Here is a 23,968-nt window from a genome sequence, read left to right as displayed (position 1 = left end):
AATGTGGAAAGGGGGGCTTCCCTGGTGGCGCAGTGGTTAAGAATCGCCTGCCAATGCAGGGGACACGGGTTCGAGCCCCGGTCCAGGAAGATCCCAAGTGCCGCGGAGCAACTAAGCCCGTGCGCCACAACTACTGAGCTCGCGCGCCTAGAGCCCATGCTCCGCAAGAGAAGCCACCGCAATGAGAAGCCCGCGCACCACAACGAAGAGTAGCCCCCGCTCACCGCCAACTAGACAAAGCCCACGTGCAACAACAAAGACCCAATGCAGCCAGAAATAAATAAATAAAATAAATCGACAAAAAAAAAAAAAAAGAAAGAAAAACGTGGGAAGGGCGCTATGGGCAGAAGGAATAGCTTGAGCAAAGCTGGAATCACTGAAGCACAGAACTAGTTACCTAGAACAGCAAGGCACGGCGCTGGGGGTAGCGGGGCTTACATCTAAGCAATGGAAGGCATCGTAAGACATGACACTTCAGATACCTCATAGCCCAGGCATGAAGGGTGTGGACACTATGCTTCTATGGAGACTTCATTAAGGTTTTCAATATAACATTTATTTCTTAAAAGTTAACATGTGCATAATAGGAAACCAAAGAACACAAGAAGCAAAAAACAAAGTCATCCATCATCACAAGCAGTTCACCATTTGATGTGTCCTTCTAGGTCTCGTTTGTGTATTTAAACACAACTAAGCATCCATTTTTATGTAATTAAGATCATACAGTTATGTATCATGCTTTTCACACATCATGAATATTTACCACTTCAAAGTCCCAAAGCTATGAGTATTTTGATAACCAAAAATACACTACACCAACTCAATCTGGAAGGAAAAAAAATGTAATCCTTTCTTGGCGACAAAAACTTCAGAAAAGACAAAAATGGCAACAGGCCTCTAGATAAAGATATTGGCAGAGTTATGCTTAAAATACTACATTCCCTTAACGTTCAATTAAAAATGAGACATAATGCAACACAGTACCCAAAGTATAATGCTTTTAAGAGGATTCATTATCTGATCTAAACTATTAAAGTATTAGCAAGGAGGTATGTTTCCATTGAATTACTTAACAATGTATTCCTATAGTACAGCTAAGAGATGCACATACATCAATGGTTATCATCAAAATATAAAAAGGAACATATCCACATACTTCCCTCCCTTTTATACTTCCTTCTGCCCCTCTGCTGCCAACCTAATGAACAAGTCCTGGTGTACATTTCTCAGATGGTTTAACAATTCCATGTCCAAGATGCTACTTTTTTATCAATGGTAACAAAGATATTTACAAATTGGTTAATTCACTAGCTCTACTTTTTATCATACATTGTCACCTCAGAACTCCTAAAAAGCCTAGATGTTGCAAAATAATGAATGAACCTTGTCCATAATAAGCATTGGTACTTTACAAAAATGCACATTTAGACCTATGGTTATAACCTAAAACTGTCTTCTAGATATGGAGATATTAGCCAAGAGCCCTTCCCTTCACCCTTCCTCTTACCCCTCCTCCAGCGTATCAGCGACTAAGTACAGGACTGTATCTAGCTCCAAGAGGTGGATTAACATAGACGCTCCCAGAAGACACAGCCCTTCCTAAAAACCAACAAAAGGGCATTTATTAAGGGGTTATTTTACTACCTCTACTTTTAATATACTTTGGGCATTAGGACTTGCTTATTCTTTAATACACAGCAATTAACTAAAACACACAAATAGAACAATGGTTAGACAATCTGAACTTGTCTAAAGACTCATGGGCACAGATCCCTTCTCTGTACTTCCTTCCCTGTCTGCTCCCTGCCTCCCCACCACCCAGTGAATAGTCAGCTTACTCTCCAAGACTCAAGTTTAACAATTTCCACTCCCCCAATACAACCATTCCTATGAATTAACAGAAAAAAAATACTTAAAACGTGTTACTTTTAACTCTCTACTTTCAACATATGTTGTGCACTTTTACACATCTAGAAAGATTAGATGTTTCAAATACGGATTTAAGTTTGTCCACTATATATACATGTAGTAGCACTGAAGAAACTGCACACAAAGGGTATAGTCACAAAGTGTCTCCTAAACAGGAACACTCTGGCCTAGAAGCTTCCCCTTCTCATCTCTATCAACCCAGCAGACAAGAATAATAAGCATCTGTAATGCTTAGAGGGGATTTTAACAATTTTACTTCCTCCAGTTGTTTTCAGAAGTCTTTCCTATGAATTTTAACACAAAGCGTACACAATGTATTTATCGGCTATTTTTGTCATACACTGGCAACCTCTTTAACATCTAGGAAGACTAGATGTTGTAAATTTGGACTTCTGTCCTTTATGTACACTATGTACACAGCCAAGTAAAACAAAACGCAGAGACATACCGGACAATGGTTAGTCTTGGTATAAAGCCCTTTACACTTTCTTCTTTCTCCCTGAACCAGCACAAATAAAATAATGTGTACTGCTCAGAGAGGTGGTTTGATCATTTTGATCACTCCATTTCTAAAAGACAGTATTTCATATGGATTTTAACAAAAGGATATATCTACAAATTATGTTACTTCACTACCTCTACTTTTAACATACTTTGTGCACTTCTAAACATCTAGAAAGACCAGATGTTTCAAATAAGGACTTAAGTTTGTCCACTATATACACAGTAGTGTTGAATAAACTACACACATGTAACAATGGTTAGATCTGAAAGTGTCTTCTACATAGGAACATTCTAATCTAGAACACTTCATTTCTCCCAGCACCTCCTTTCGGCCATCCATCCAACATTGGGCAAGTACAGGCACAGGTGTCACTTAGATGTGATTTACAATTTCACTTCCAAAGGTCCTTTTCAGAAGACGGCCTTTCAATGAATTTTAACACAAAGTGTACAAAATGTGTTAGTTTACTAACTCTACTTTTGTCATACATTGGCAACCTCTTTAATATCTAGAAACTAGATATTATAAAATTGGGACCCATTGGTCCAGTATATACAAAATATTTACAGTAAAGTTAAACAAAATGCATGTCACATATAGAGCAATGGGTAAGTTGCAATGTTCTAGTAACTGCTAGCAAAACACCTTTTGCAATCTTCCCTCCCACCTCCTTAAACCCAATGAACAAGCACAGAGTATACTGTTCAGAGAGGAGGTTTAACAATTCCATTTCCAAAGACAGTATTTCCCATCAGTTTTTAAAAGCTATTTACAAGAAGCATTATTCTACTAAAACTACTTTTAAATACATCAAGCACTTCTAAACATCTAGAAAGAACAGATATTTCATATAAGAACTTACTTGTCCACTATGTACACAGCACTGTTAAATAAAATTGCACACATGTAACAAGGGTTATAATCTGAGGTATCTTCTAAATATGACCATTTTGGCCTGAACCATTTCCTCCCTCACTTCCTTCTCTCTGCCGCCAATCCAGTGGACAAGTACATGCATGTGTAACGCTTAGAGATGGTTGAACAAATTCATATCCAAAAGTCATTTACAGAAGACAAGCTTTCCTATGAATTTCAATAAAGTGGACAAAATGTGCTAATTTTACTAACTACTTTGTCATACACTGGCAACCCCTTTAACATCTAGAGACTAGATGTTGCAAAATTAGGGCTCAATTTGTCCATTATATACACTATATACACAGCAAAACAAAATGAACATATAAAAAATGGTTTTGTATGAAAACGTCCAGGTATGAACACACTAGCATATTACCTTTTGCAATTCTTTCCCTCCCTCCTCCAAACCACTGAACAAGTATAGACAATAGTATACTGTTCAGAGAGGTGGTTTAACATTTAACATTCCCAAAGACAGTACTTCCTATGAATTTTAGCAAAAAGATATTTACAAAGTGATATTTTACTATCTCTACATTTAACATACGTTGGGCACTTCTAAACATCTAGATGGACTAGATGTTTCAAATAAGGACTTAATTTGTCCACTATATACAGAGCAGTATTGAACGAACTGCACACATGTAACAGTTATAATCTGAAAGTGTCTTCAAAATACCAGCATTCTAGCCATTCTAAGACCAACCCCCTTCTCTCTCTCCCCCACCTCCAACCCAGAGGGCTATAATGCTCAAATTTTCAGAAGACAATCTTTCCTAGAAATTTTAACACAAAATGTACAAAATGTATTATTTACTAACTCTATTTTTGTCATACACTGGCAACCTCTTTAACATCTAGAAAGACTAGGTGTTGTAAATTAGGACTCATTTGTCCATTATATACACTATATACACAGCAAAGTGAAACAAAATGCAGGAACATAAAAAAGACAATGGTTAATCTTGCCTCACTATAAACACACTGCACAGAGCTCTTTGCACTTCCTTCTCCTCTCCCCGACCTTGAACCAGTGCACAAACACAGTGCATACTGCGTACTGTTCAAAAAGGTGGTTTGGCCACCCCTTCCCCCCAAAACAACATTTCATACGAATTTTAACAAAAAGATATTTACAAAATGTCTTTTTACTACCTCTACTTTGAACATATATCAGGCACTTCAGAACATCTAGAAAGGCTAGATATTTCAAAAAAGTACTTATTGTCAACTACATTACAGTAGTAAGGAATAAAATGCACACACAAAACAATGGTTCTAATATGGAAAAGTCTTCTAACTGTGACCAGTCTGGCATAGAACCTTCTTTTCTTCCTCCTCAACGTCTGCCATTCCATGTCCTCTAACCCACTGGACAAACGTGGACCTCTGTGGCTCCTGATGTCGCCTCTAGAGGTGGTCAAACAACTCCATTTCGAAAAGTCATTTCCAGAAGACATTTCTTTTCTACGGTTTTTTTAAAGAAACAAATGGGCATTTACAAGACATGTGACTTTAACTCTATCATACGTCGGCAACCTCTTCACATCTAGAAGGCCTATATGTAGCGAAAAGTTTTCTTTCGAAAGGTTGAGGGGAAAGTTGAGAGCAGCTTTTTCATATTATATACACAGGCCTTCTATAAACGGCCAGTAAATCTTCCCAAAGGGTGGCGGGCACTTCCTATTGGCCGCATGTGGTACGTTATTCTACCATTTCTATCTTCCGACATCGAAGTCTTGGTAGAACGACGACCAACCGCCCGATGACCCGCTAACTTTCCACCCGTCGTCGACCGGGGCTCCGCTCACCTTCCGGGCCCGTTCAGGCCTTTGTCCGTAGTTCTCCGGACGAGGTGAGGTCTCGTCCAACTGGGACAGAGAGGTCACCTCAGGTCCCGGATCCGCGCGGGCTCCAAGGCCTAAGGGTGGCTGAGCTGGCGTCCACGCAGACCCCCCTTTCCGGGCCCTTGAGACTCTAAGGGCCCTCCGCGGCGTTCCAGTGGCCGCCATTCTTCTCGCCCTGCCACGCCCGACGCCCAAAGGCGCCACGTCCTCGGTGGCCTGCCGGAGGCTTCGCCTAACCCCTGCAGCGTGGGGTCAAGAGACCCGGCGGTGGGCGGGATCTGGGCTCCAAGGGGCCGCCGCCATTAGGTCGCGGAGGTGGGGGTGGGGGAGAAGTTCGTTGCTGCTTCCAGGCTCGGGCCCTGCCAGTGGGCGGCTGCGGCGAGAGCTCTCGGGCTCGGCAAGACACAGCCTGAGCCTGTCCCGGGGGCCCCCCAGTTCACCTGCCGACCGGAGGCCGGAGGGCCTGGAGGGCCCCGGGCTAGAAGGCCACGATCCGCTTCTCACCGCGCTCTCTACCGGAACTGACTTGGCAGTTCTCTTTGCTGGCTAGAGAAGAGAGGTACCGGAAGTGCAAGCGCGCGGGACCCGCGAGCCAAGGTTCCGGGACTGAAACGTTCCGGCAGGGGGAAGGACGAGGGAGGTGTCACGTGAGATCCGGCCGCCCTCTTGGCTTGCCCTAACAAACGGTAATTTTTCAGAATTTCCCGAGCATGCGTATTTCTCCATTCCCTCACACCCCCAGTTACGACACTGAGGCTCCTTACAATCTTTCATTCGTTCACTCATTTACCCCCTATTAATTGAGCACCTACAGTGTGCCACATAAGACCTGGGGAATGCAGCAGTGAAGGGGGGCAAAAATTTATGCCCCCTTGAAATTTACACTCTAGTAGGGAAAACAGACAACCCTTAAAATGTGTAAAAGGGCAGATGGTGAAAGTGCTATGCAAAAATAAAAGAAGGGGAATATGAGGTGTGAGTGTGGAATGTGGCCAGGTGACTTTTGACCAGACATACGGAGGTGAGGGAATAGAGCCATCCAAAGGGATGTCCGGTGGAAGAGCCTTTCTGGCAGAGGGAGCGGCCAGTGCGCAGGCACTGAAGTTGAGGCGTATGGGGCTGGCCTGATCGAGGGACAACAAACAGGCTGGAGCAGAGTAACCAGCAAGAGTGTAGACGTTAAACCACTCACATAATGCGAAAGACGGGAAAGGGAATTTGGTGTATTTTTCTGAGTGAAATGGGAGCCGTTGGAGGGCTTTGCCCTGCAGTATGGAGAAGAGCTGAAGTGGGACCCGAGGTAGAAGAAGCAGGGAGACCTGCTAATAGGCCATTGCTGTCAATGGGGTGAAACTGGATAGTGGCTTGTACCAGGATGATGGCAGCAAAGATGGCAAAACAGTGATTGAATTCAGGATAAATATAAGATCCAGCCTGCAGGTTGCTGATAGACCAGACGTGAAGTTGAAAGAGAGGAATCGAGGATGGCTCCAAGGCTTCTGGCCTGAGCAAATAAGGGAGGGAATTGCCATTAAGTGAGATGGGAGAAACCATGGGAGGAGGGAGTTTTGGGGAGAATATCTTGACTTCAGTTTGAGGCATGGTAAGTTTGAGGTGTCTGTTTGACATTCAAGTGGAGATGTCAAGTAGATAGTTGTATTTGTGAGTCTGGCATTCAGGGGAGAGTTGGAGTTGGATATATACTTTTGGGAGTCATCAGAGTACAGATCCCTTTAAAGCTATGAGGCTGCATGAGAGAACCAAGGGTGTATGCAAAGAGAGAGCGAGGTCTCAGGCCTGAGCTCTGGGGCACTGTAATGCGTAGAGATGAGGGCAATGAGAAAGAACCAGCAAAGGAGACTGAGGAGTGACCAGAGTGGTAGGAGAACAACCTCAGAAATGTGGTATCCTGGAAGTAAGTGTGTTTCAAGGGAGACTGCTGATAGGTCATGTAAGATATGGTTGAGAAGTATACTTCTAGCTTTCATAACAAATGCCGTGAGGAACTTTCTGGTGGATTTTCAAACTTTGTGGAGGCTTTCTGATTTCCTTTGGATGCAATTCTAGAAATGTAAACAAGGATCAAAGCCTTGGTTCAGGCTTAAAACTTTTGATGCAGACCCAGACAGGATTCCCAGGAGGGAAATCCTACAGTCAGAAAGACCCCTCTGCTAGAAGGCAGAAAGCAGGAGTGGTGAGAAGGCCAGGAGCTCTGGGCACTGCGGCTCTAGTCCACAATGAGATGACAAAGGCCTGAGCCATACGAGTGGCTACCGGAGTAGAGAACAGGTGGGGTGAGGGTTTCTAGCTTTGCAAAGGAAGGCGCCCCTGAGCTCCATACCTGGAGAGAAGAGGGAGGAGGGGAAGGAGGAGCCACAGATCATAGGGTTTCAAACAAGGACTGGCTGGCTTTGTGGATGATTGGAACAATAACCAAGACAAGAAGGAAAGCCTCAGTGTGGAGTTCTTGGTCCCATTTCTGATCTCCCACCCTTCTGAGCAGCCAACAGCCTGGTATTGCTGGAACCTAAAGGTGATGATGGCAACCATGTACATATCCTACTTTCTACTTGATATCTCTAGTTGAATGTTCCAACAGTATTTTTTTTTTAAATTTTCTCCATTCATTTCATTTATGGCTGTGTTGGGTTCTTGCCTCCGCGCGAGGGCCCTCTCCAGCTGTGGCAAGCAGGGGCCACTCTTCATCGAGGTGCGCGGGCCTCTCACTATCGCGGCCTCTCTCGTTGCGGAGCACAGGCTCCAGACGCGCAGGCTCAGTAGTTGTGGCTCACGGGCCCAGCCGCTCCGCGGCATGCGGGATCCTCCCAGACCAGGGCTCGAACTCGTGTCCCCTGCACTGGCAGGCAGACTCCCAACCACTGCGCCACCAGGGAAGCCCCCAACAGTATTTTAAACTCCTCTTGTGCAAAACAAAACTCTTGGGACTTTCCTGGTGGTCCAGTGTTTAAGACTCCGTGCTCGCAACGCAGGGGGCCCAGTTTCGATCCCTGGTCAGGGAACTAGATCCCACACGCCACAAAGAAGATCCCGCATGCCACAACTAAGACCCGGCACAGCCAAATAAATAAATAAATAAATATTTAAAAACAAAACGAAACAAAACTCTTGGTATCTCCCCAGAGCCTGCTCTTCTCCAAGTCAGTAAATGGTAGTATCATTCTCCCAGTTCCCCAATAAAAAAACTGGGCATCGTCCTTGATTCCACTCTCTCTCACTCCCTATCCCCCAACCATCACAAGTTCTATCTTCCTCCTAAATATATTTAAGGTACAGCCAATTTCCTGTGCTGTCCAACATAGTAGCCGCTAGCTACAGGAGGCTATTGTTTTTCTTTCTCTTTCTTCTTTTTAGTATATGCATTTCTTTTTTTTTTTTAAACATCTTTATTGAAGTATAATTGCTTTACAATGTTGTGTTAGTTTCTGCTGTATAACAAAGTGAATCAGCTATATGTATACATATATCCCCATATCCCCTCCCTCTTGCATCTCCCTCCCACCCTCCCTATCCCACCCCTCTAGGCGGTCACAAAGCACCGAGCTGATCTCCCTGTGCTATGTAGCTGCTTCCCACTCGCTCTCTATTTTGCATTTGGTAGTGTATATATGTCAATGCTACTCTCTCACTTCATCCCAGCTTACCCTTCTCCCTCCCCGTGTCCTCAAGTCCATTCTCTACGTCTGTGTCTTTATTCCTGTCCTGCCCCAGGTTCATCAGAACCTTTTTTTTTTTTTTTAGATTCCATATATATGTGTTAGCATACGATATTTGTTTTTCTGTTTCTGATTTACTTCACTCTGTATGACAGACTCTAGGTCCATCTACCCAGTAGGCTATTTTTTAAAAATTGAAGTATAGTTGATTTATAATATTGTGTTAGTTTCATGTGTACAGCAAAGTGATTCAGTTATATATTCATATTATTTGTATACTTTCAGATTATTTTCCATTATAGGTTATTACAAGATATTGAATATTATTTCCTGTGTTACACTGTAAATCCTTGTTTCCTTGTTGCTCATCTATTTTATGTATAGCAGTTTGTATCTGTTAATCCCACGCTCCTAATTTATCCCACCACCCCCTCCCTTTCCCCTTTGGTAACCATAAGTCTGTTTTCTATGTCTGTGAGTCTGTTTTTATTTTGTATATAGATTCATTTGTATTATTTTTTAGATTCCACATATAAGTGATACAATATTTGTCTTTCTCTGTCTGACTTACTTCACTTAGTATGATATTCTCTAGGTCCATCCATGTTACCACAAATGGCAATATTTCATTTATTTTTATGGCTGAGTAATATTCCACTGTATATATCACACCTTCTTAAACCAATCGTCTGTTGATCGGCATTTGGGTTGTTTCCATGTCTTGGCTAGCGTAAATAGTGCTGCTATGAATATTGGGGTGCATGTATCTTTTCGAATTAGAGTTTTCCTCTTTTCCGGGTATATGCCCAGGAGTGGGATCGCTGGATCATATAGTAGCTCTATTTTTAGTTCTTAAAGGAAACTTCATACTGTTTTTCACAGTGGCTGCACCAATTTACACTCCCACCAGCAGTGTAGGAGGATTGCCTTTTCTCTACACCGTCTCCAGCATTTATTATTTGTAGACTTTTTAATGATGGCCATTCTGACGAGTGTGAGGTGATACCTCACTGTGGTTTTGATTTGCATTTCTCTAATAATTAGCTATGTTGAGCATCTTTTCATGTGCCTGTTGGCCATCTGTATGTCTTCTTTGGAGAAATGTCTATTTAGGTCTTCTGTCCATTTTTTTGATTGGGTTGTTTGTTTCTTTGTTATTGAGTTGTATGATTTGTTTGTATATTTTGGAAATTAACTACAGGAGGCTATTTAAATTTTAATTAATTAAAATGACATGAAATTAAGAATTCAATTCCTCAGCTGCACCAGCCACATTCTAAGTGCTCAAGAGCCACAGGTGGCTAGTGGCTACTGTATGAGCACAGATATAGAACATTTCCACCATGCAAAAAGTCATAGACAGTGCTGATCTATAACCTAGTCTAAATCTTTATTTATTTGGCTGCGCCGGGTCTTAGTTGTGCCTTGCAGGATCTTTTTGGTTGCGGCTTGTGGGCTCTTAGTTGTGGCATGCGGGATCTAGTTCCCTGACCAGGGATCGAACCCGGGCCCCCTGCATTGGGAGTGCAGAGCCTTACCCCCTGGGCCACCAGGGAAGTCCCTATCTTCCTTTTAGAGATGAGAGGCAATGTAACTTGTCTAGTTCTTAGGAAGAACTAGGATTCTAACCTAGGTCATGTGACTCCAGAGCTCCCTGGGAAGGCACTATAGAGGGTTTAGAGACCTGAGCACACACCAACCTGCAGCCACCCACAGTTCAGACTAGAAGCAGGGAAATTAAAAAACTTCTTTCTTGAAGGGCTTTCTATTTCAGATCAGGCCAGAGGTTCTGGAGCATCACTCCTTAACCAGGAGGTAGATTCAGGGCCTGGGTCAGGGCTCAGGATCTTGCAGAGTAGGGCAAGCTAAATACTCCAGTTCAATGCTGAGCATGCTCAGTGGGGCTGGGGGACTGGTCTGCAGACCTCAGACAAGACTCTGAGCCAAAGGTGTACCGGGTCTGACCGCTGAGTCCGCCACATCTTTCTGCCTATCTCAGATTAAGGATGAAACACGGGAAAAAAAAGTAAAAATAACGAGCCTTCCTGGCACTTCTCCTCGGGAAACATCACATGTCAGGCCTGTGACACGGAATGTGTTTGTTAGGCCAACGGTTCCAAGCTCATTCGCAGGAATGGTGCTGAGCTGCAAGCCACCCACGCAGCTCGTTTGGGAAACAGTGCAGCATCCATCCGTCCCGGGCCTGGGCATGCGCAGTTCCACCGTTATCAACATCAGCACGCATCTGCACTGAGACAGGTCTACCTGGCAGCAGGGCCCTGGGAATGGCTTGTGTGTGGGTGTGTCCCAGAGAAGCTGCTCATAGTCTCATCGTTATCATCACTGCCTGAATTTGGGACTTGGTTCTGCTTTAGTACAGATGTTTCTCAAATTTGAGTCATTCCCTAATCAGCTTAACAACTTCCTCCATACCGATGTACCATCAATACCGGTTTTTACTTAATAGCTCTCTGTGAATTGACTCACTTAGCACAACCAGCACTACATTAGTCTTGTCCTCAGTGGTATTTGTTAAATTGTCAATTTGACATGCAGGTTATGTTTTCCTAAGATCTATTAAAGTAAATATACAACTCTTAAAAAAAGATCAGCTGAGTTCCACTTGAAATCATCTTAGTGTAACCAAGATGCAAAACAATTGGTGTCAAAGGGACATAAGAGACATCCCAAAAGAGCTCCCAATGGCCAAAGCTGGAGCAATTTGAGCAACAAAAGAAATAACATAGTACCAGATTACAGCCCAAAGTATAAACTAAATATCCATGAGTCCATACTGATGTTAATAAATAATTGAATAAATATATAAATGGAGGAGGAGGGACAAATCTTCCTAATAGAAGAATTCCAAATAATTTATCTCCTCCAAGATGTGGAGCTTAATCCCCACCTGAGAGTAGGCTGCCCTTAATGACTTGCTTTCAGAGAGTAGAAAGAGAGAAAAAACAAGTGACTTCACAGGAGAGAAACTTGGCAAACACTACCTTGGCCAGCTACTCAAGGTGATCAAGTCATATATTGATATCATGTACCCCTGACATGATGTCACGAAAAGGGCACTTTACCTCTGTGGTATCCTTCACCGAAACCAATGATCCCAGTCTAACCATGAGAAAACCATCAGAGAAACCCAAATTGAGGGACACTTTCTAAAACACCTAACCAGTACTCCTCAAAACTGTCAAGGTCATGAAAAACAAGGAAAGTCTGAGAAATTGTCCCAGGCCAGAGGAGACTAAGGGGACATGAAGACTAAATGTAATGTAATATGTTGGATGGGACCTTGGAACAGAAAATGGATGTTAGGGGGAAAGCTAGTAAAATCCAAATAAAGTGTAGAGTTTAGTTAATAGGAAGGTACCAAGGCTGGTTTCTCAGTTGTGACAAATGCATCATAGTCATGTAAGATGTTAGCAATATGGGAAACTGGGGGAGGAGTGTATGGGAACTCTCTGTGCTATGGGAAATCTCTGTACTCTGTAAATCAGAGATTTACATTTATTTTCTGTAAATATAAAATTATCTAAAAATAATTTTATTTTTTAATAAGGGGGGTTATGTATACACTAGAGGTTTGGAGCATGAATTTTTGAAGACTTGTAGACCTGTGTATTTGTTTCCTGTGGCTGATGTAGCAAATTACCACAAAGCTGATACCTTAAAATAACAGAAATGTATTCTCTCATAGTTCTAGAGGCCAGAAGTTCAGAAGTAGTTTTACTGGGCTGAAATAAAGATGTTGAGAGGGCCATGTTCCCTCCAGAGGCTCTAAAGAAGAATCGTCCTTGCCACTTCCAGCTTGTGGCTGCCGGCATTCCTTGGCTTGTGGCCACATCACTGTGATCTCTGCCTCCGAGGTTGAATTGTCTCCTGCTGTTCTGTGTGTCTGTCTGCCTCTCTCTTTCTGCCTCCCTCTTACAAGGATATTTGTGATGGTATTTCGTGCCCACTTGGATAATCCTGGATGATCTCCTCAACTCATCATCCTTAACTTAATCACATCTGTGAAGATTCTCTTCCCAAATAAATTAATATCTACAGGTTCCAGGGATTAGGTCTCTATATCTTTGGGAGGCCATTATTCAACCTACTACAGTCTGGCTGTGTGAAATTTAGGACTTCTGTAGTATCAATAAGCTTCCTCTAAATTTGAAAATAACAAAAATTATATAACTATTTTTAAACTGTTCATTTGGGTTTCACCTGAAATCATCTCAGTGCAACTGGTGGGACCAAGCAACACCTTGCAAAACAACTGTTGTAAGAGACTGGCCTTAGAAGTCAGAAAGACCTAAGTTCTAAATCTGGCTCCATCATACACAAGCTTGTGACCTTGGGTAAGTCAGCATACTTTTTGAAGGCATTCTCATCTTCTCTACAAGAGGAATGCTAAGCCCTGCCTAGAGGAATGCTGTCAGAACCCATAGACCATGTAGCAGATGTACAACACATATTCAGTCAACCTCCTCTTCATACCCCCTCCACTTTACAGAGTAAGTTACAGCTCACAAAATATTTTCTACATACAAAAACAAGTTTAATTGCCATAATATTTCACCCTGTGAGATAAAGCCAAATATTCCTTCCCATTATACAGATGGAAAAACCGAGACTCAATGTTAATTGACTTACCAACATCATCCAGTTGTTAAAAGGCTAGAGAAAACAGGTGTCTGAGAACGTGATGGACAGGAGTCAAGAGGCAGTGCCCCCTTTAGATGGGGAGAGTTTGCCAATCTAGTCACTTGACTTGTTTTCATGACCTTCATTACCTTTCTGGCCCTTGTAGGCATTTGCGTTTATGACCCATGATGTGTTTCTAACTCCTGGCTCACATTGCTGGAATTTGTTCAAAGATCTTTCAACTTGAACCCCTGAGGGGCCATGCTCATAGGGTTCCCCACCGACAGCTTTCAGTGGCCTCTTGGCCCTGGCTTCTTTCATCTCACAGGCTTTCCCTTCTCTGAACTCCGTGAGACAGACCCATAGTTTGTCCCCTGGTTGGGGCAGGTTCCTGGTTTTGATAGCTCCTTATTCTCAGTCCTTAAAGCAGAGACGCAAACAGGAGCCTCACGCACAGGGTTGGGCATTCTGAAACAGACCAGGGAGGCCTGCTGAAGGGAACTCATGCTCTGCCCTCGGAGGTCACAAGGAAAGGGCCAGAGGGTGTGTTGAGGGCCCAGGAGCGAACGTCAGGAGTTAGGCTGCCTGGGCGCCAATCCTGGCTCACCCCACAGCCCGCTGACCCTGGTCAAGTTACCAACCCTTCTGTGCTTCAGTTTCCCATACGTAAAAAGGAAATCATCATTATTTCCCTCAAAGGAAAATTGTGAGGCTCAAGTGAATTACTGTACACGAAGCTGTTACTACAGAGCTTGGTACAAGGCGAGTGTTCGCCCTAGTCATTATTAAGCCCAAAGAACCCTAGAAGCCTTTTTGCATGGGCTATTCTCTCTTCTCGATACGGGGGCACCCTATGCCTGGGGAAATCTGATTCCTCCTAAAGGAGAGCGCAGGGTTCTGGAGAGGACCAAGGGATCCAGAGGTTCTGGGTCTCTGTCACTGTGTAGCTTGACGTGCGTCGTTCCTGGTCTCCCAATCAGCCTCATCTGTACAAGGGGACGACAAAAGCGCGAGCCGCAGCCTCTGCCGCCGTGCGGAGGACAGCCTGCCCGACCCCGCCGCCCCTCCACTACACCGCCGGGATCTCCACTCCGCAGGCGCGGGGGTCGGGGGTGGGGGACCCCGGGGGCTGGGAAGGAGCGACTCCGGCCGAGTCCGAAGCTTCCATGGCAACGTCCAAAGGCTGCCGGGAGGGGAGTGGACGGGCGGTCCTGTGCAAGAACGAGGCCCCGCCCCCAAGGAGGCCCCGCCCCCAACAAGGCTCCGCCCAGAAGGAGGTCCCGGGCCTCAGTCCCTGGCTACTGTGGCCTCCGGGGCGCTCTGATTCCATCAGTGCCTGACAGATTGCCTCTGACTGGCCGACTGTGTCTCAGTGACCACAGACGCCATCACTGCCAGATAATCCGTGTCTGTCTGGCTGTGTCGGACTGAACACAGATTTCATGGATGCCTGGTGGACCAAGACCGCGTGATATGTCTGCCTGACCGCAGTTGACTGACTGACTGACTGCCCTATCTGGCTGATGGCATCTGGGCCTGATGGGGCGTGTCTGACTGAGTCGATCTGCTTCGGACTGACCGGACTCCACCGGTGCTCGACAAGCTGTATCTGACTGACCGAGGCCCTCTGTGACTGACTGACCAGTTCACTGATACCTCTGTGCCAGCGTTTTGACCCCAGCTCTGCTGAGTGGGCTAAGCAGACAGCCTGATCAGCTGATTCTCACTACGGCTGGGCCCGCGCGTCTGCCCGAGTCCCCTGACTGGCTGGCTGACAAGCTGGCTGGCTACCCTGACTGCTCTGGCCTCATTACAGCCTCTGTGCCTGGTGGGGCCCTCCTGACTGGCCATCTGACAGGTGGGATCAGCCCGCCTGATGGGCGGGCCGACCGCATCTGCCAGACTGCGGTGGCGGAGGCTGCGGCTGGCTGATTCTGGCTGCCCGTCCGAGTCTAACTGGATCTCAGGCACCGGGTTCTGAATGACGGAGTCCGCCTGACTGTCCCTTCCTGACCACCTGTGCCTGGCTCAGCTCGATGGACAGCGTCTGTGTCTGGCTACACCTGCCTGACGGCCGCCTCCTCTACATTCAATAATGTCAGTTGAGTCAGATTGCTGCCTGAAGTACAGCTGACTAACTGAATCTGACTTGGCCCCAGAAATTCTCTCCCCGACGACCTCCTTCTCTCCAGCTGCCCAACAAATGGCTTCTGAAGTGTTACTTGTCCAAGGGCCTGGGGCCTAGACATTTTCAGCTATAAGTCTGGCCTTGGGAGGGTCCATAACAAGGCTGCCAACAGGAAAGGGAACCCAGGATGGAGGCCCGTGGGAGAGGGAGGCAGCAGGAGCAGGATTCAAGGCCAGGTAGGGAGCAGCTGGGAGACGCTGTCAGGGTCCTCAAGGCCCCGAGCTCAGGGATATAATTCTGTAACAGAGTCAGCACCTGGAGGAGGTGGGCTGGTGTGTGGCTGCCACAATGCATGACCCTGGAAACGTTGTTTCTTCGATGTTTCTGTCAGTGCTTTGCTGCTCTTGCAGCAAGAGCTCAGGTCTCCTCACAAACTCCCGAATTTAAATCTTTCCCATAGTGTGTGTGTGTGTGTGTGTGTGTTTACTGGCCACATCAACTGCATGGAATGGAAGAAGAGGCTGTGTACTAGAATAAGGGGAAAGGAAATACAGGGAATTAGATTAGAGGTAAGTAAAAAAAAAAAGCAAGCATGTCAAGTGCATGGGTGTGCTATGAATTATAGCTCTTGCTATTAATAATAATAAATGAGAGCACTGGACTAGCTTATCTCAATCGAGCTCTAGCGTTCTAAGATGCTGCCTTTTCTTTAATAACAGAGGTCTAGCAGCTTCATTGATTTCATTATAAGCCAAGGGAGGAATGGGAGGAAATAAACAGCTCTGCTCCCAAGGGCTCCGTCTTAGTTAGCTTGGGCTGCTATAACAAAATGCCATAGACTGAGTTCTTTTTTTTTTTTTTTTTTTAATTATTATTTATTTATTTATTTTTGGCTGCATTGAATCTTCTTTGCTGCGTGTGGGCTTTCTCTAGTTATGGCGAGCAGGGGCTGCTCATCGTTGCGGTGCGTGGGCTTCTCATTGCGGTGGCTTCTCTTGTTGCAGAGCACTGGCTCTAGGAGTGCAGGCTTCAGTAGTTGTGGCACACGGGCTTAGTTGCTCCGTGGCATGTGGGATCTTCCCGGACCAAGGCTCAAACCCGTGTCTCCTGCATTGGCAGGCGGATTCTTAACCACTGCGCCACCAGGGAAGTCCCAGACTGAGTTCTTAAACAACACACATTTGTTTCTCAAAGTTCTGGAGGTTGGAGAGTTCAAGATCAAGGTGCAGGTGGATTTGGTTCCTGATGAGGCCCTTTTCCTGGCCTGCGGATAGCTGCCTTCTCACCGTGTCCTCACATGGTGGAGAAAGAGAGGGAGCTCTGGTCTCTTTCTCTTCTTATAAGGACCCTAATCCCATTGTGGGGACCCCACCTGCAAAACCTCCTCCACACCTAATTACCTCCCTAAGGTCCCACCTCCAAATATCATCACATCGGGGGTTAAGGCTTCAACATATGAATTTGGGGCGGGGAGGAACACAAACATTCAGTCCATAGCAGGCTCTCACAACATGAAGCTGGATCTCAGCCAGTGTGGGCAGTGGAGCAGGGCAGGGGCTCTCAGGGGGCTGGGAAAAGAGACAGCAACAAGTTGCATGGAGTACTTATACCTCATTTACTTATTCATTCATTCAACAAGTTTTTTTTTTTTTAACTTTTTTTTTTTTTTTAAATTTATTTATTTTTGGCTGTGTTGGGTCTTCGTTTCTGTGTGAGGGCTTTCTCTAGTTGTGGCAAGCGGGGGCCACTCTTCATCGCAGTGCGCGGGCCTCTCACTATCGCGGCCTCTCGTTGCGGAGCACAAGCTCCAGTTGCGCAGGCTCAGTAGTTGTGGCTCATGGGCCTAGTTGCTCCGCAGCATGTGGGATCTTCCCAGACCAGGGCTCGAACCCGTGTCCCCTCCATTGGCAGGCAGACTCTCAACCACTGCGCCACCAGGGAAGCCCTCAACAAGTATTTTTTGAATACTATGTGCCAGGAACTGTGCAGGGCCTTCAAAGAGCTTAGATAGATGGGCTCCGGGAATCCTTTCCTGTGCCTCTCAACTCTGGTCCTATCAAGGCCAGTTGCTGGCCTTTTTGGACAACGTGCACAGCTGAAGGTGGAAGAGCTATTGTAGTGCAGTGGTTCTCAAAGAGTGATCACCTAAGAACTTGTTAGAAATGCAAATTCTTGGGCTCCACCATAGATGAGCTGAATCAGAAACTATTAGTACTCTATGTTTTAACAAGCCCTCCCAGTGATGTTGATGTGTACTAAAGTTTCAGAACCACTAGTGGAATGACTGTGTTAGCTCTGGTGTCAGACTGTCCACATTGGAATCTCAGCTCTACTATGTAAGAGCTGTGTGACTTGTGCAAGTTAATGCATCTTTCTGTGCCTCAGTTTTCTCATTTGCATAATCAGTATAATTACGATCACTTTAAACTCTTTTTGAGAGTATTAAGTCATATAAAGAAGTTAGCACATAATTTCAATTCTAGGAATGTATCCTGTAGACCTATTCCAGCATATGCTGGATGATGTATGTTCAGGATATTCATTGATGCATTGTTTATGATAGAAAAGAAACACCCTAAATATCTATCCATAGGGGACTGGTTTAATAAATCATGGTCCTGCCATACGAAGAATGAGGCAGCTCTTTATAGACTCATATGAAAAGATCTCCAGAATTTTCAAGTCAAAAAGCAAGGTACAGAATGGTGTGTCTAGTATGCTCCCATTTGCATAAAGAAAAAGAATCTATAGAATCTTTAAAAATGCATGGATTATCTGTGAAAGCATACTCAGGGTACAGCGGGACAAGAAATGGGCGGCTGGAAAAAGGGGAAGGAAGGAAATTTATTTTTACCATACATATATCTTTTTATGACTTAAAATTTGCAGAATGTACATGCATTTTCTGTTCACAAAAATGAAGTTTTTTAAAAAAGGAACTACTTAGCATAGTCCTGGCAGCGATGGTGGTGGCATGACAGCTCTAAGCAGATGAATCATTGCAGAAATGCAGCCCAGAGGTGTCCAGGGTGTGGCCACGGCCTCTCCTCCCTTCATTTTCTATAGTCCATGTTGCCCCATTAGAGAATCCTTGCACTTTAGAGATGGAAAGGGCTTTAAGATTCTCTGGTATAACGATTTTATTTTAAAGATGAAGAAACCAAGCCCCAAGAGAGGCCATAACCAGCCCAAGTTCTCCCAGAGGACTGAGGCTCAACCTGAGGCCTCTTTTGTAAGATCTTAAGACTAAGCTTTCAAAAATTCTGCTTTTAGAATCCCATCACCACTCTGCTTGGAAACCGTAAGGACTCCTCCACATGGCTGTTAAGACTAGTTGAGGTTTAGTTCCTAACCAAACTTTCTAGCCTTATTTTCCACCTTCTCCTGTGTTAATTCTCTACCCTAGCCAAATAGGTCTCTTCATTTACCCCAAATACTGCTGCTTTCCCGCCACCACAACTTGCCAGTTCTGTGCTCTGTCTGAAATGCCTCTCTCCTTCCTGTCTGTTTGTGGAGATTCTACCTACACCTACACACTGAGGCAGAATCACACCTAAATCACACTTCCTCTAGGAAGTCTTCCCTGATTACTCAAGCTCACGGAGCTCTCTTTTCCCTCTGAACTAATTTTAAAATTTCTTGTAAAACATCTACTTCTTAAGAGGGGAGTAGGATGGTTCTCTGCTCCTTGAACAATGGGAAGTGGACTAAGATAGAGCCAGCTCCTTATCCTGACTCCATTTCTGGAGAAAAGTGGGTAAATGACCTTGGCCCTCCTTATCGTCTCAGGGAAGCCCTGGGTGAGGATGCCACTGAGCCAGCCCGGAGCCAGGACCCTGTCTGCAGAAACTGCTGGGCCTGTTCCTACCCTGATGTTTACTTGGCCAGGAGGCCCAGCGCGATGAAACCCGGCCCTGTTGCCGAGCACCTTGGGAGGCCTCCCTCCAGGGTCCCTCTGTGCTCAGACAGTGGCCCTTTGTGGAGCAGAGGAGCAGGACTGAAAGTGGAGCCTCTGGAAACCCTTCCTCCTCACCCCACCCCCCCCAGCCACCCGCCCCCGGCAGTCATGGACCATCCTGCGCCTGGGTGGCCTCTGTGCAAGTCCATGGCTGGCGGAGTGAGGTAGGTCCTCCAGGCAGCCAGCTAGGCTGGAAGGGTGAGGAGGGGTCCCGCCAGGATGGCCTGCTGAAACAGAGGCTGCTTCTAATGGAGCTCTCCAAAGAGGAGACTGGTCCCCCTGTGGGCCAGAGTGACACTTTCACCATTCCCACCACTGCCAAATATGCCCCTAGGATTTAAGGCTGGCCCTCCCTTCTGATGTGGGTTGTCCCTTCTGCCCCTGTTTCACTGGACCCTATGCTTACTCGGGGGTGGGGTTTGGGGGATGGGGGATGGGAGGGCAGATTGGGAATGCTTAGATGTCCTCCCAAAGCTGGTGGGTAGGAATCAAGGGGAGGGACTAGTGACCACAGGAAGGAAGGTCAAGTGTGGTATAGGTGAAAGTGCAATCACTGGCCGGGGGTCAGGAGGCCTAGGACTCTAGTTCCTGCTGAGCCACTGACTTGCTGGGTGACAATAGCTAGTTGCTTTCCTTTCCTGTGCCCTGTGTCACTTTCCCAGCTGCAAACTTATGGAGGCAGAGTAGATGAATGTCAAGGACTTTTGCAGTTCTGATGTTTCAAAATTCTGTGATCACAGGCAGGAAAAGGAAGAGCTGGGCGTGGGTTGGAGGTAGGTAACTGACACAGTACTCGCCGTGGATTCACCAGCAGTCGCTAAGCAGCCTCTTCTCTGCCTCCAGGATTCCTTCCCCCTCTCGTTTCCACCCCACTTTGAGGGCTTCTTGTGATGAGATCTAGAAGCTGTTTGATTTGGATTTGTTTTATCCCATATTTTGCCCCCAGAGGGAGGGGACTGTGCACAGAGCAGGAAGGGGATCAGAAAATAAAAGAGAGAAGAAAAGTAAGAGGTAAGGGTGGTGGGATTTCCTTGGTGGCACAGTGGTTAAGAATCTGCCTGCCAATGCAGGGGACACGGGTTCGAGCCCTGGTCCGCGAAGATCCCACATGCTGCGGAGCAATTAAGCCCATGCGCCACAACTACTGATCCTGCGCTCTAGAGCCCATGAGCCACAACAACTGAGCCCATGCGCCGCAACTACTGAAGCCTGTGCGCCTAAAGCCTGTGCTCCGCAACAAAAGCCACTGCAATGAGAAGCCCGCACACCTCAACGAAGAGTAGACCCCGCTCACCACAACTAGAGAAAGCCCGCGCAGCAAGGAACATCCAACACAGCCAAAAATAAAATTAAAAAAATACAAAATAATAAATAAATAAAATTTAAAAATAAAAGAATGACATAGCCATAGGACATGACAAAAACTGGTTAGAACCAAGTAGGTCCAAGATGGTGGAAGATTCAACTTCCAGTAAACCTTGAGCCTCATTATATGCTCTTTGTAATATATTAGCATACTAAATGACACACCACTAGCACCATGACAGTTCTGAGGTTAACCATAAAAGGTCAAAACATGGGCCGTGGCCCAAATCGTGGAAATCTCCTGAAATAGTTGGAATAATCCTCCCACTCATTAGCCTATGAAATTACCCAGCCCATAAAAACTAACCACCCCATATTTTGGGGCCTCTTGTCTTCTGAGATGGCCCACACTCTGTGGAGTGTGTTTCTCTCTAAATAAATCCACTTCTTGGACTTCCCTGGTGGCGCAGTGGTTAAGAATCTGCCTGCCAAGGCAGGGGACACGGGTTCGATTCCTGGTCCAGGAATATCCCACATGCCTTCCTAAGCCCGTGTGCCACACCTACTGAGCCTGTGCTCTAGAGCCCGCGAGCCACAGCTACTGAGCCTGCGTGCTGCAACTACTGAAGCCCATGTGCCTAGAGCCCGTGCTCCACAACAAGAGAAGCCACCACAATGAGAAGCCCGCGCACCACAGTGAAGAATAGCCCCCGCTCATCGCAATTAGAGAAAGCCTGTGCACAGCGACGAAGACCCAGCACAGCCAAAAATAAATAAATAAAATAAATAAATTTATATTAAAAAAAAAAAAAGACGGTGGGTTCTGGCTGGGTTCGAGTCCCGGCCTATGGGTTCAAGTCCCATCTGAGTTGCATGGTTTCATAACCATATGAGTCAATTCCTTATAATAAATCTGTCTATCTCTCTATCTATTGATATAGATGTACATATATAGAATATATATCCTACTGGTTCTATTTCTATGGATAACCCAGAGTAATACAATTTGTGATTTTTATGTCTTGTTTAAGAAATTCTTCTGTATCCTGAAGTCCTAAATATGATTTTCTTTAGTTACTTCTAAAGATTTTAAGGTTTTGCTTTTCAAATTTAGGTCTTTAATCCAACAGGTTATTATTATGTATGCTATGAGGTAGGAATCTAATTTTATTTTTTTCCAAATGAATAACCAATTGTTCAGTATCACTTAAAAATAATCCATCTGTATTAATTTCCTAGGGCTGTCATAACAAATTACCACAAATTGGGTGGCTTAAAACAACAGAAATTTATTCTCTCACAGTTCAAGAGGCCAGAAGTCCAAAATCGAGGTGTGGACAGAATTGGTTCCTCATGGGGGGAGGGAGAAAATATCCATGCCTTTCTCCTAGCTTCAGGTGTTTGCCAGCAATCCTTGGTGTTCCTTGGCTTGTAGACACATCACAGTAGTCTCTGCCTCCATCTTCACATTGCCTTCTTTTTGTTTCTGTGTGTTTTCTTGTTTTCTTATATGGATAGCAGTCATTGGATTTAGGGCACACTCTAAATCCAGGATGAGTTAATCTTGAGATCCTTGACTAATTACATCTGTAAAGATTCTATTTCCAATAAGGTCATATTCTTTTTTTTTTTTTTGGCTGCATTGGGTCTTCACTGCTGCCCATGGGCTTTCTCTAGTTGCAGTGAGCAGGGGCTATGCTTCGTTGCGGTGTGCGGGCTTCTCATTGTGGTGGCTTCTCTTGTTGTGGAGTACGGGCTCTAGAGTGCAGGCTTCAGTAGTTGTGGAGCCCGGGCTTAGCTGCTCCGAGGCATGTGGGATCTTCCCGGACCAGGAATCGAACCTGTGTCCCCTGCATTGGCAGGCGGATTCTTAACCAGTGTGCCACCAGGAAGTCCCAAGGTCATATTCTGAGGTTCTAGGTAGAAATGAATTTTGGGGGTATACTATTCAACCTGTGACACCATCCTTTGCGAGCCTTTTGCAAATGTCATTTCTGTTGTATATCAAATGTCCATATATGTGTGGGCAGAGTGATCATTTTATAATGCAATTTCTGATGAAATGGTTATACTTTTTTCACAAGATCATCTTATTTAATCCTCACAACAGTTTTATGAGGTAAGTACTACTAAAATCACTAGGTTATGCTAAGTTATGATGTGACAACAAACAATCCCCAAATCTCAGTGGCTTACAACAAAGTTTTCTCCCTCAGATTACACATAGATAGCTGTGGGGGCAGCTGTGGGGGCAGCTGTGTGGCAGCTGTTTGTTGGCTGCAGCTCTGCTTTCTGTGTCTTTTCACTCTAAGGTCCAGGCTGAAGGCACAGCCCCCATCCAGGTCATGCCATTCCAGTGGCAGAGATTAAAGAGTTTGATTTTAGACTAAAACATGCAATGGTTCTTCAAGTTTCTGCCTAGAACTGGCATGTATCTCTCCAGCTCAGATTCCACTGGCCAAAGTAAGTCATGTGATCAAGTCTGACATTGGTCTGGGGAAGTGTACTCCTCCCTCTGGAATCACATGGCAACTGGCTAGAATGTGTAAGCTTACTGGGAAGGGGGAGAGCAAATAATAGGAGACAATGATATCTCTCCCAGAGGGGTTAAGTAACTTGCCCAAGGTCAAATAGCTGAGAAGGGACAGAGCCAGGATTCAAACTCAGGCAGTCTTTCTCAAAGCCATAGTGCACTCCATACCTCCCTATTGCCTGCTAGATGGTGTGCAAATACATCTAAGCTTTAGCGCTTCTGCCTGTGCGTTCCTGCAGCCTGGAGTGCCCCTCTAACTCTGCATGTTCAACTTACCTTTTAAGACTCCACTCTGATCTCAACTCCTTTGTGAACTTCTCTCCTTGGAATTCATCACCATGTACCCCCATCACTCTTTATAAGTGTATATTATTTTGTACTCACTGTCCTATCCCCTCTGAAGGGTGGGAATGCATTCTGATTTCTCACGTCTCCTCTGCCCGCAGGCCTTGCACAGTGTCCCCTAAATGTCTGCAGTATTTGGGGATGAGATGAGTAGGGGGGTGGCCTGAGCTGCAACTGGGCCGTGC

At 45.4% G+C, this 23,968-nt stretch overlaps 1 long non-coding RNA gene across 1 annotated transcript; it reads right to left on the bottom strand.

Annotated features, from left to right (window-relative positions):
* Nucleotides 1-540: 540 nt before the first annotated feature.
* Nucleotides 541-5,302, bottom strand: LOC118881207. The gene is made up of 2 exons (XR_005016468.1): nucleotides 5,164-5,302; nucleotides 541-4,819 (listed from the first exon to the last, which is right to left on the bottom strand). It is a non-coding gene; the product is annotated as an uncharacterized LOC118881207 (long non-coding RNA).
* Between the last annotated feature and the right edge of the window lie 18,666 nt (nucleotides 5,303-23,968).

This window comes from Balaenoptera musculus, chromosome 15 (assembly GCF_009873245.2).
Source record: "Balaenoptera musculus isolate JJ_BM4_2016_0621 chromosome 15, mBalMus1.pri.v3, whole genome shotgun sequence".
Classification (NCBI taxonomy): Eukaryota; Metazoa; Chordata; class Mammalia; order Artiodactyla; family Balaenopteridae; genus Balaenoptera; species Balaenoptera musculus.
Note: the sequence above shows the minus strand (reverse complement) of the source record. Positions and strands in the feature narration are given on the sequence as shown.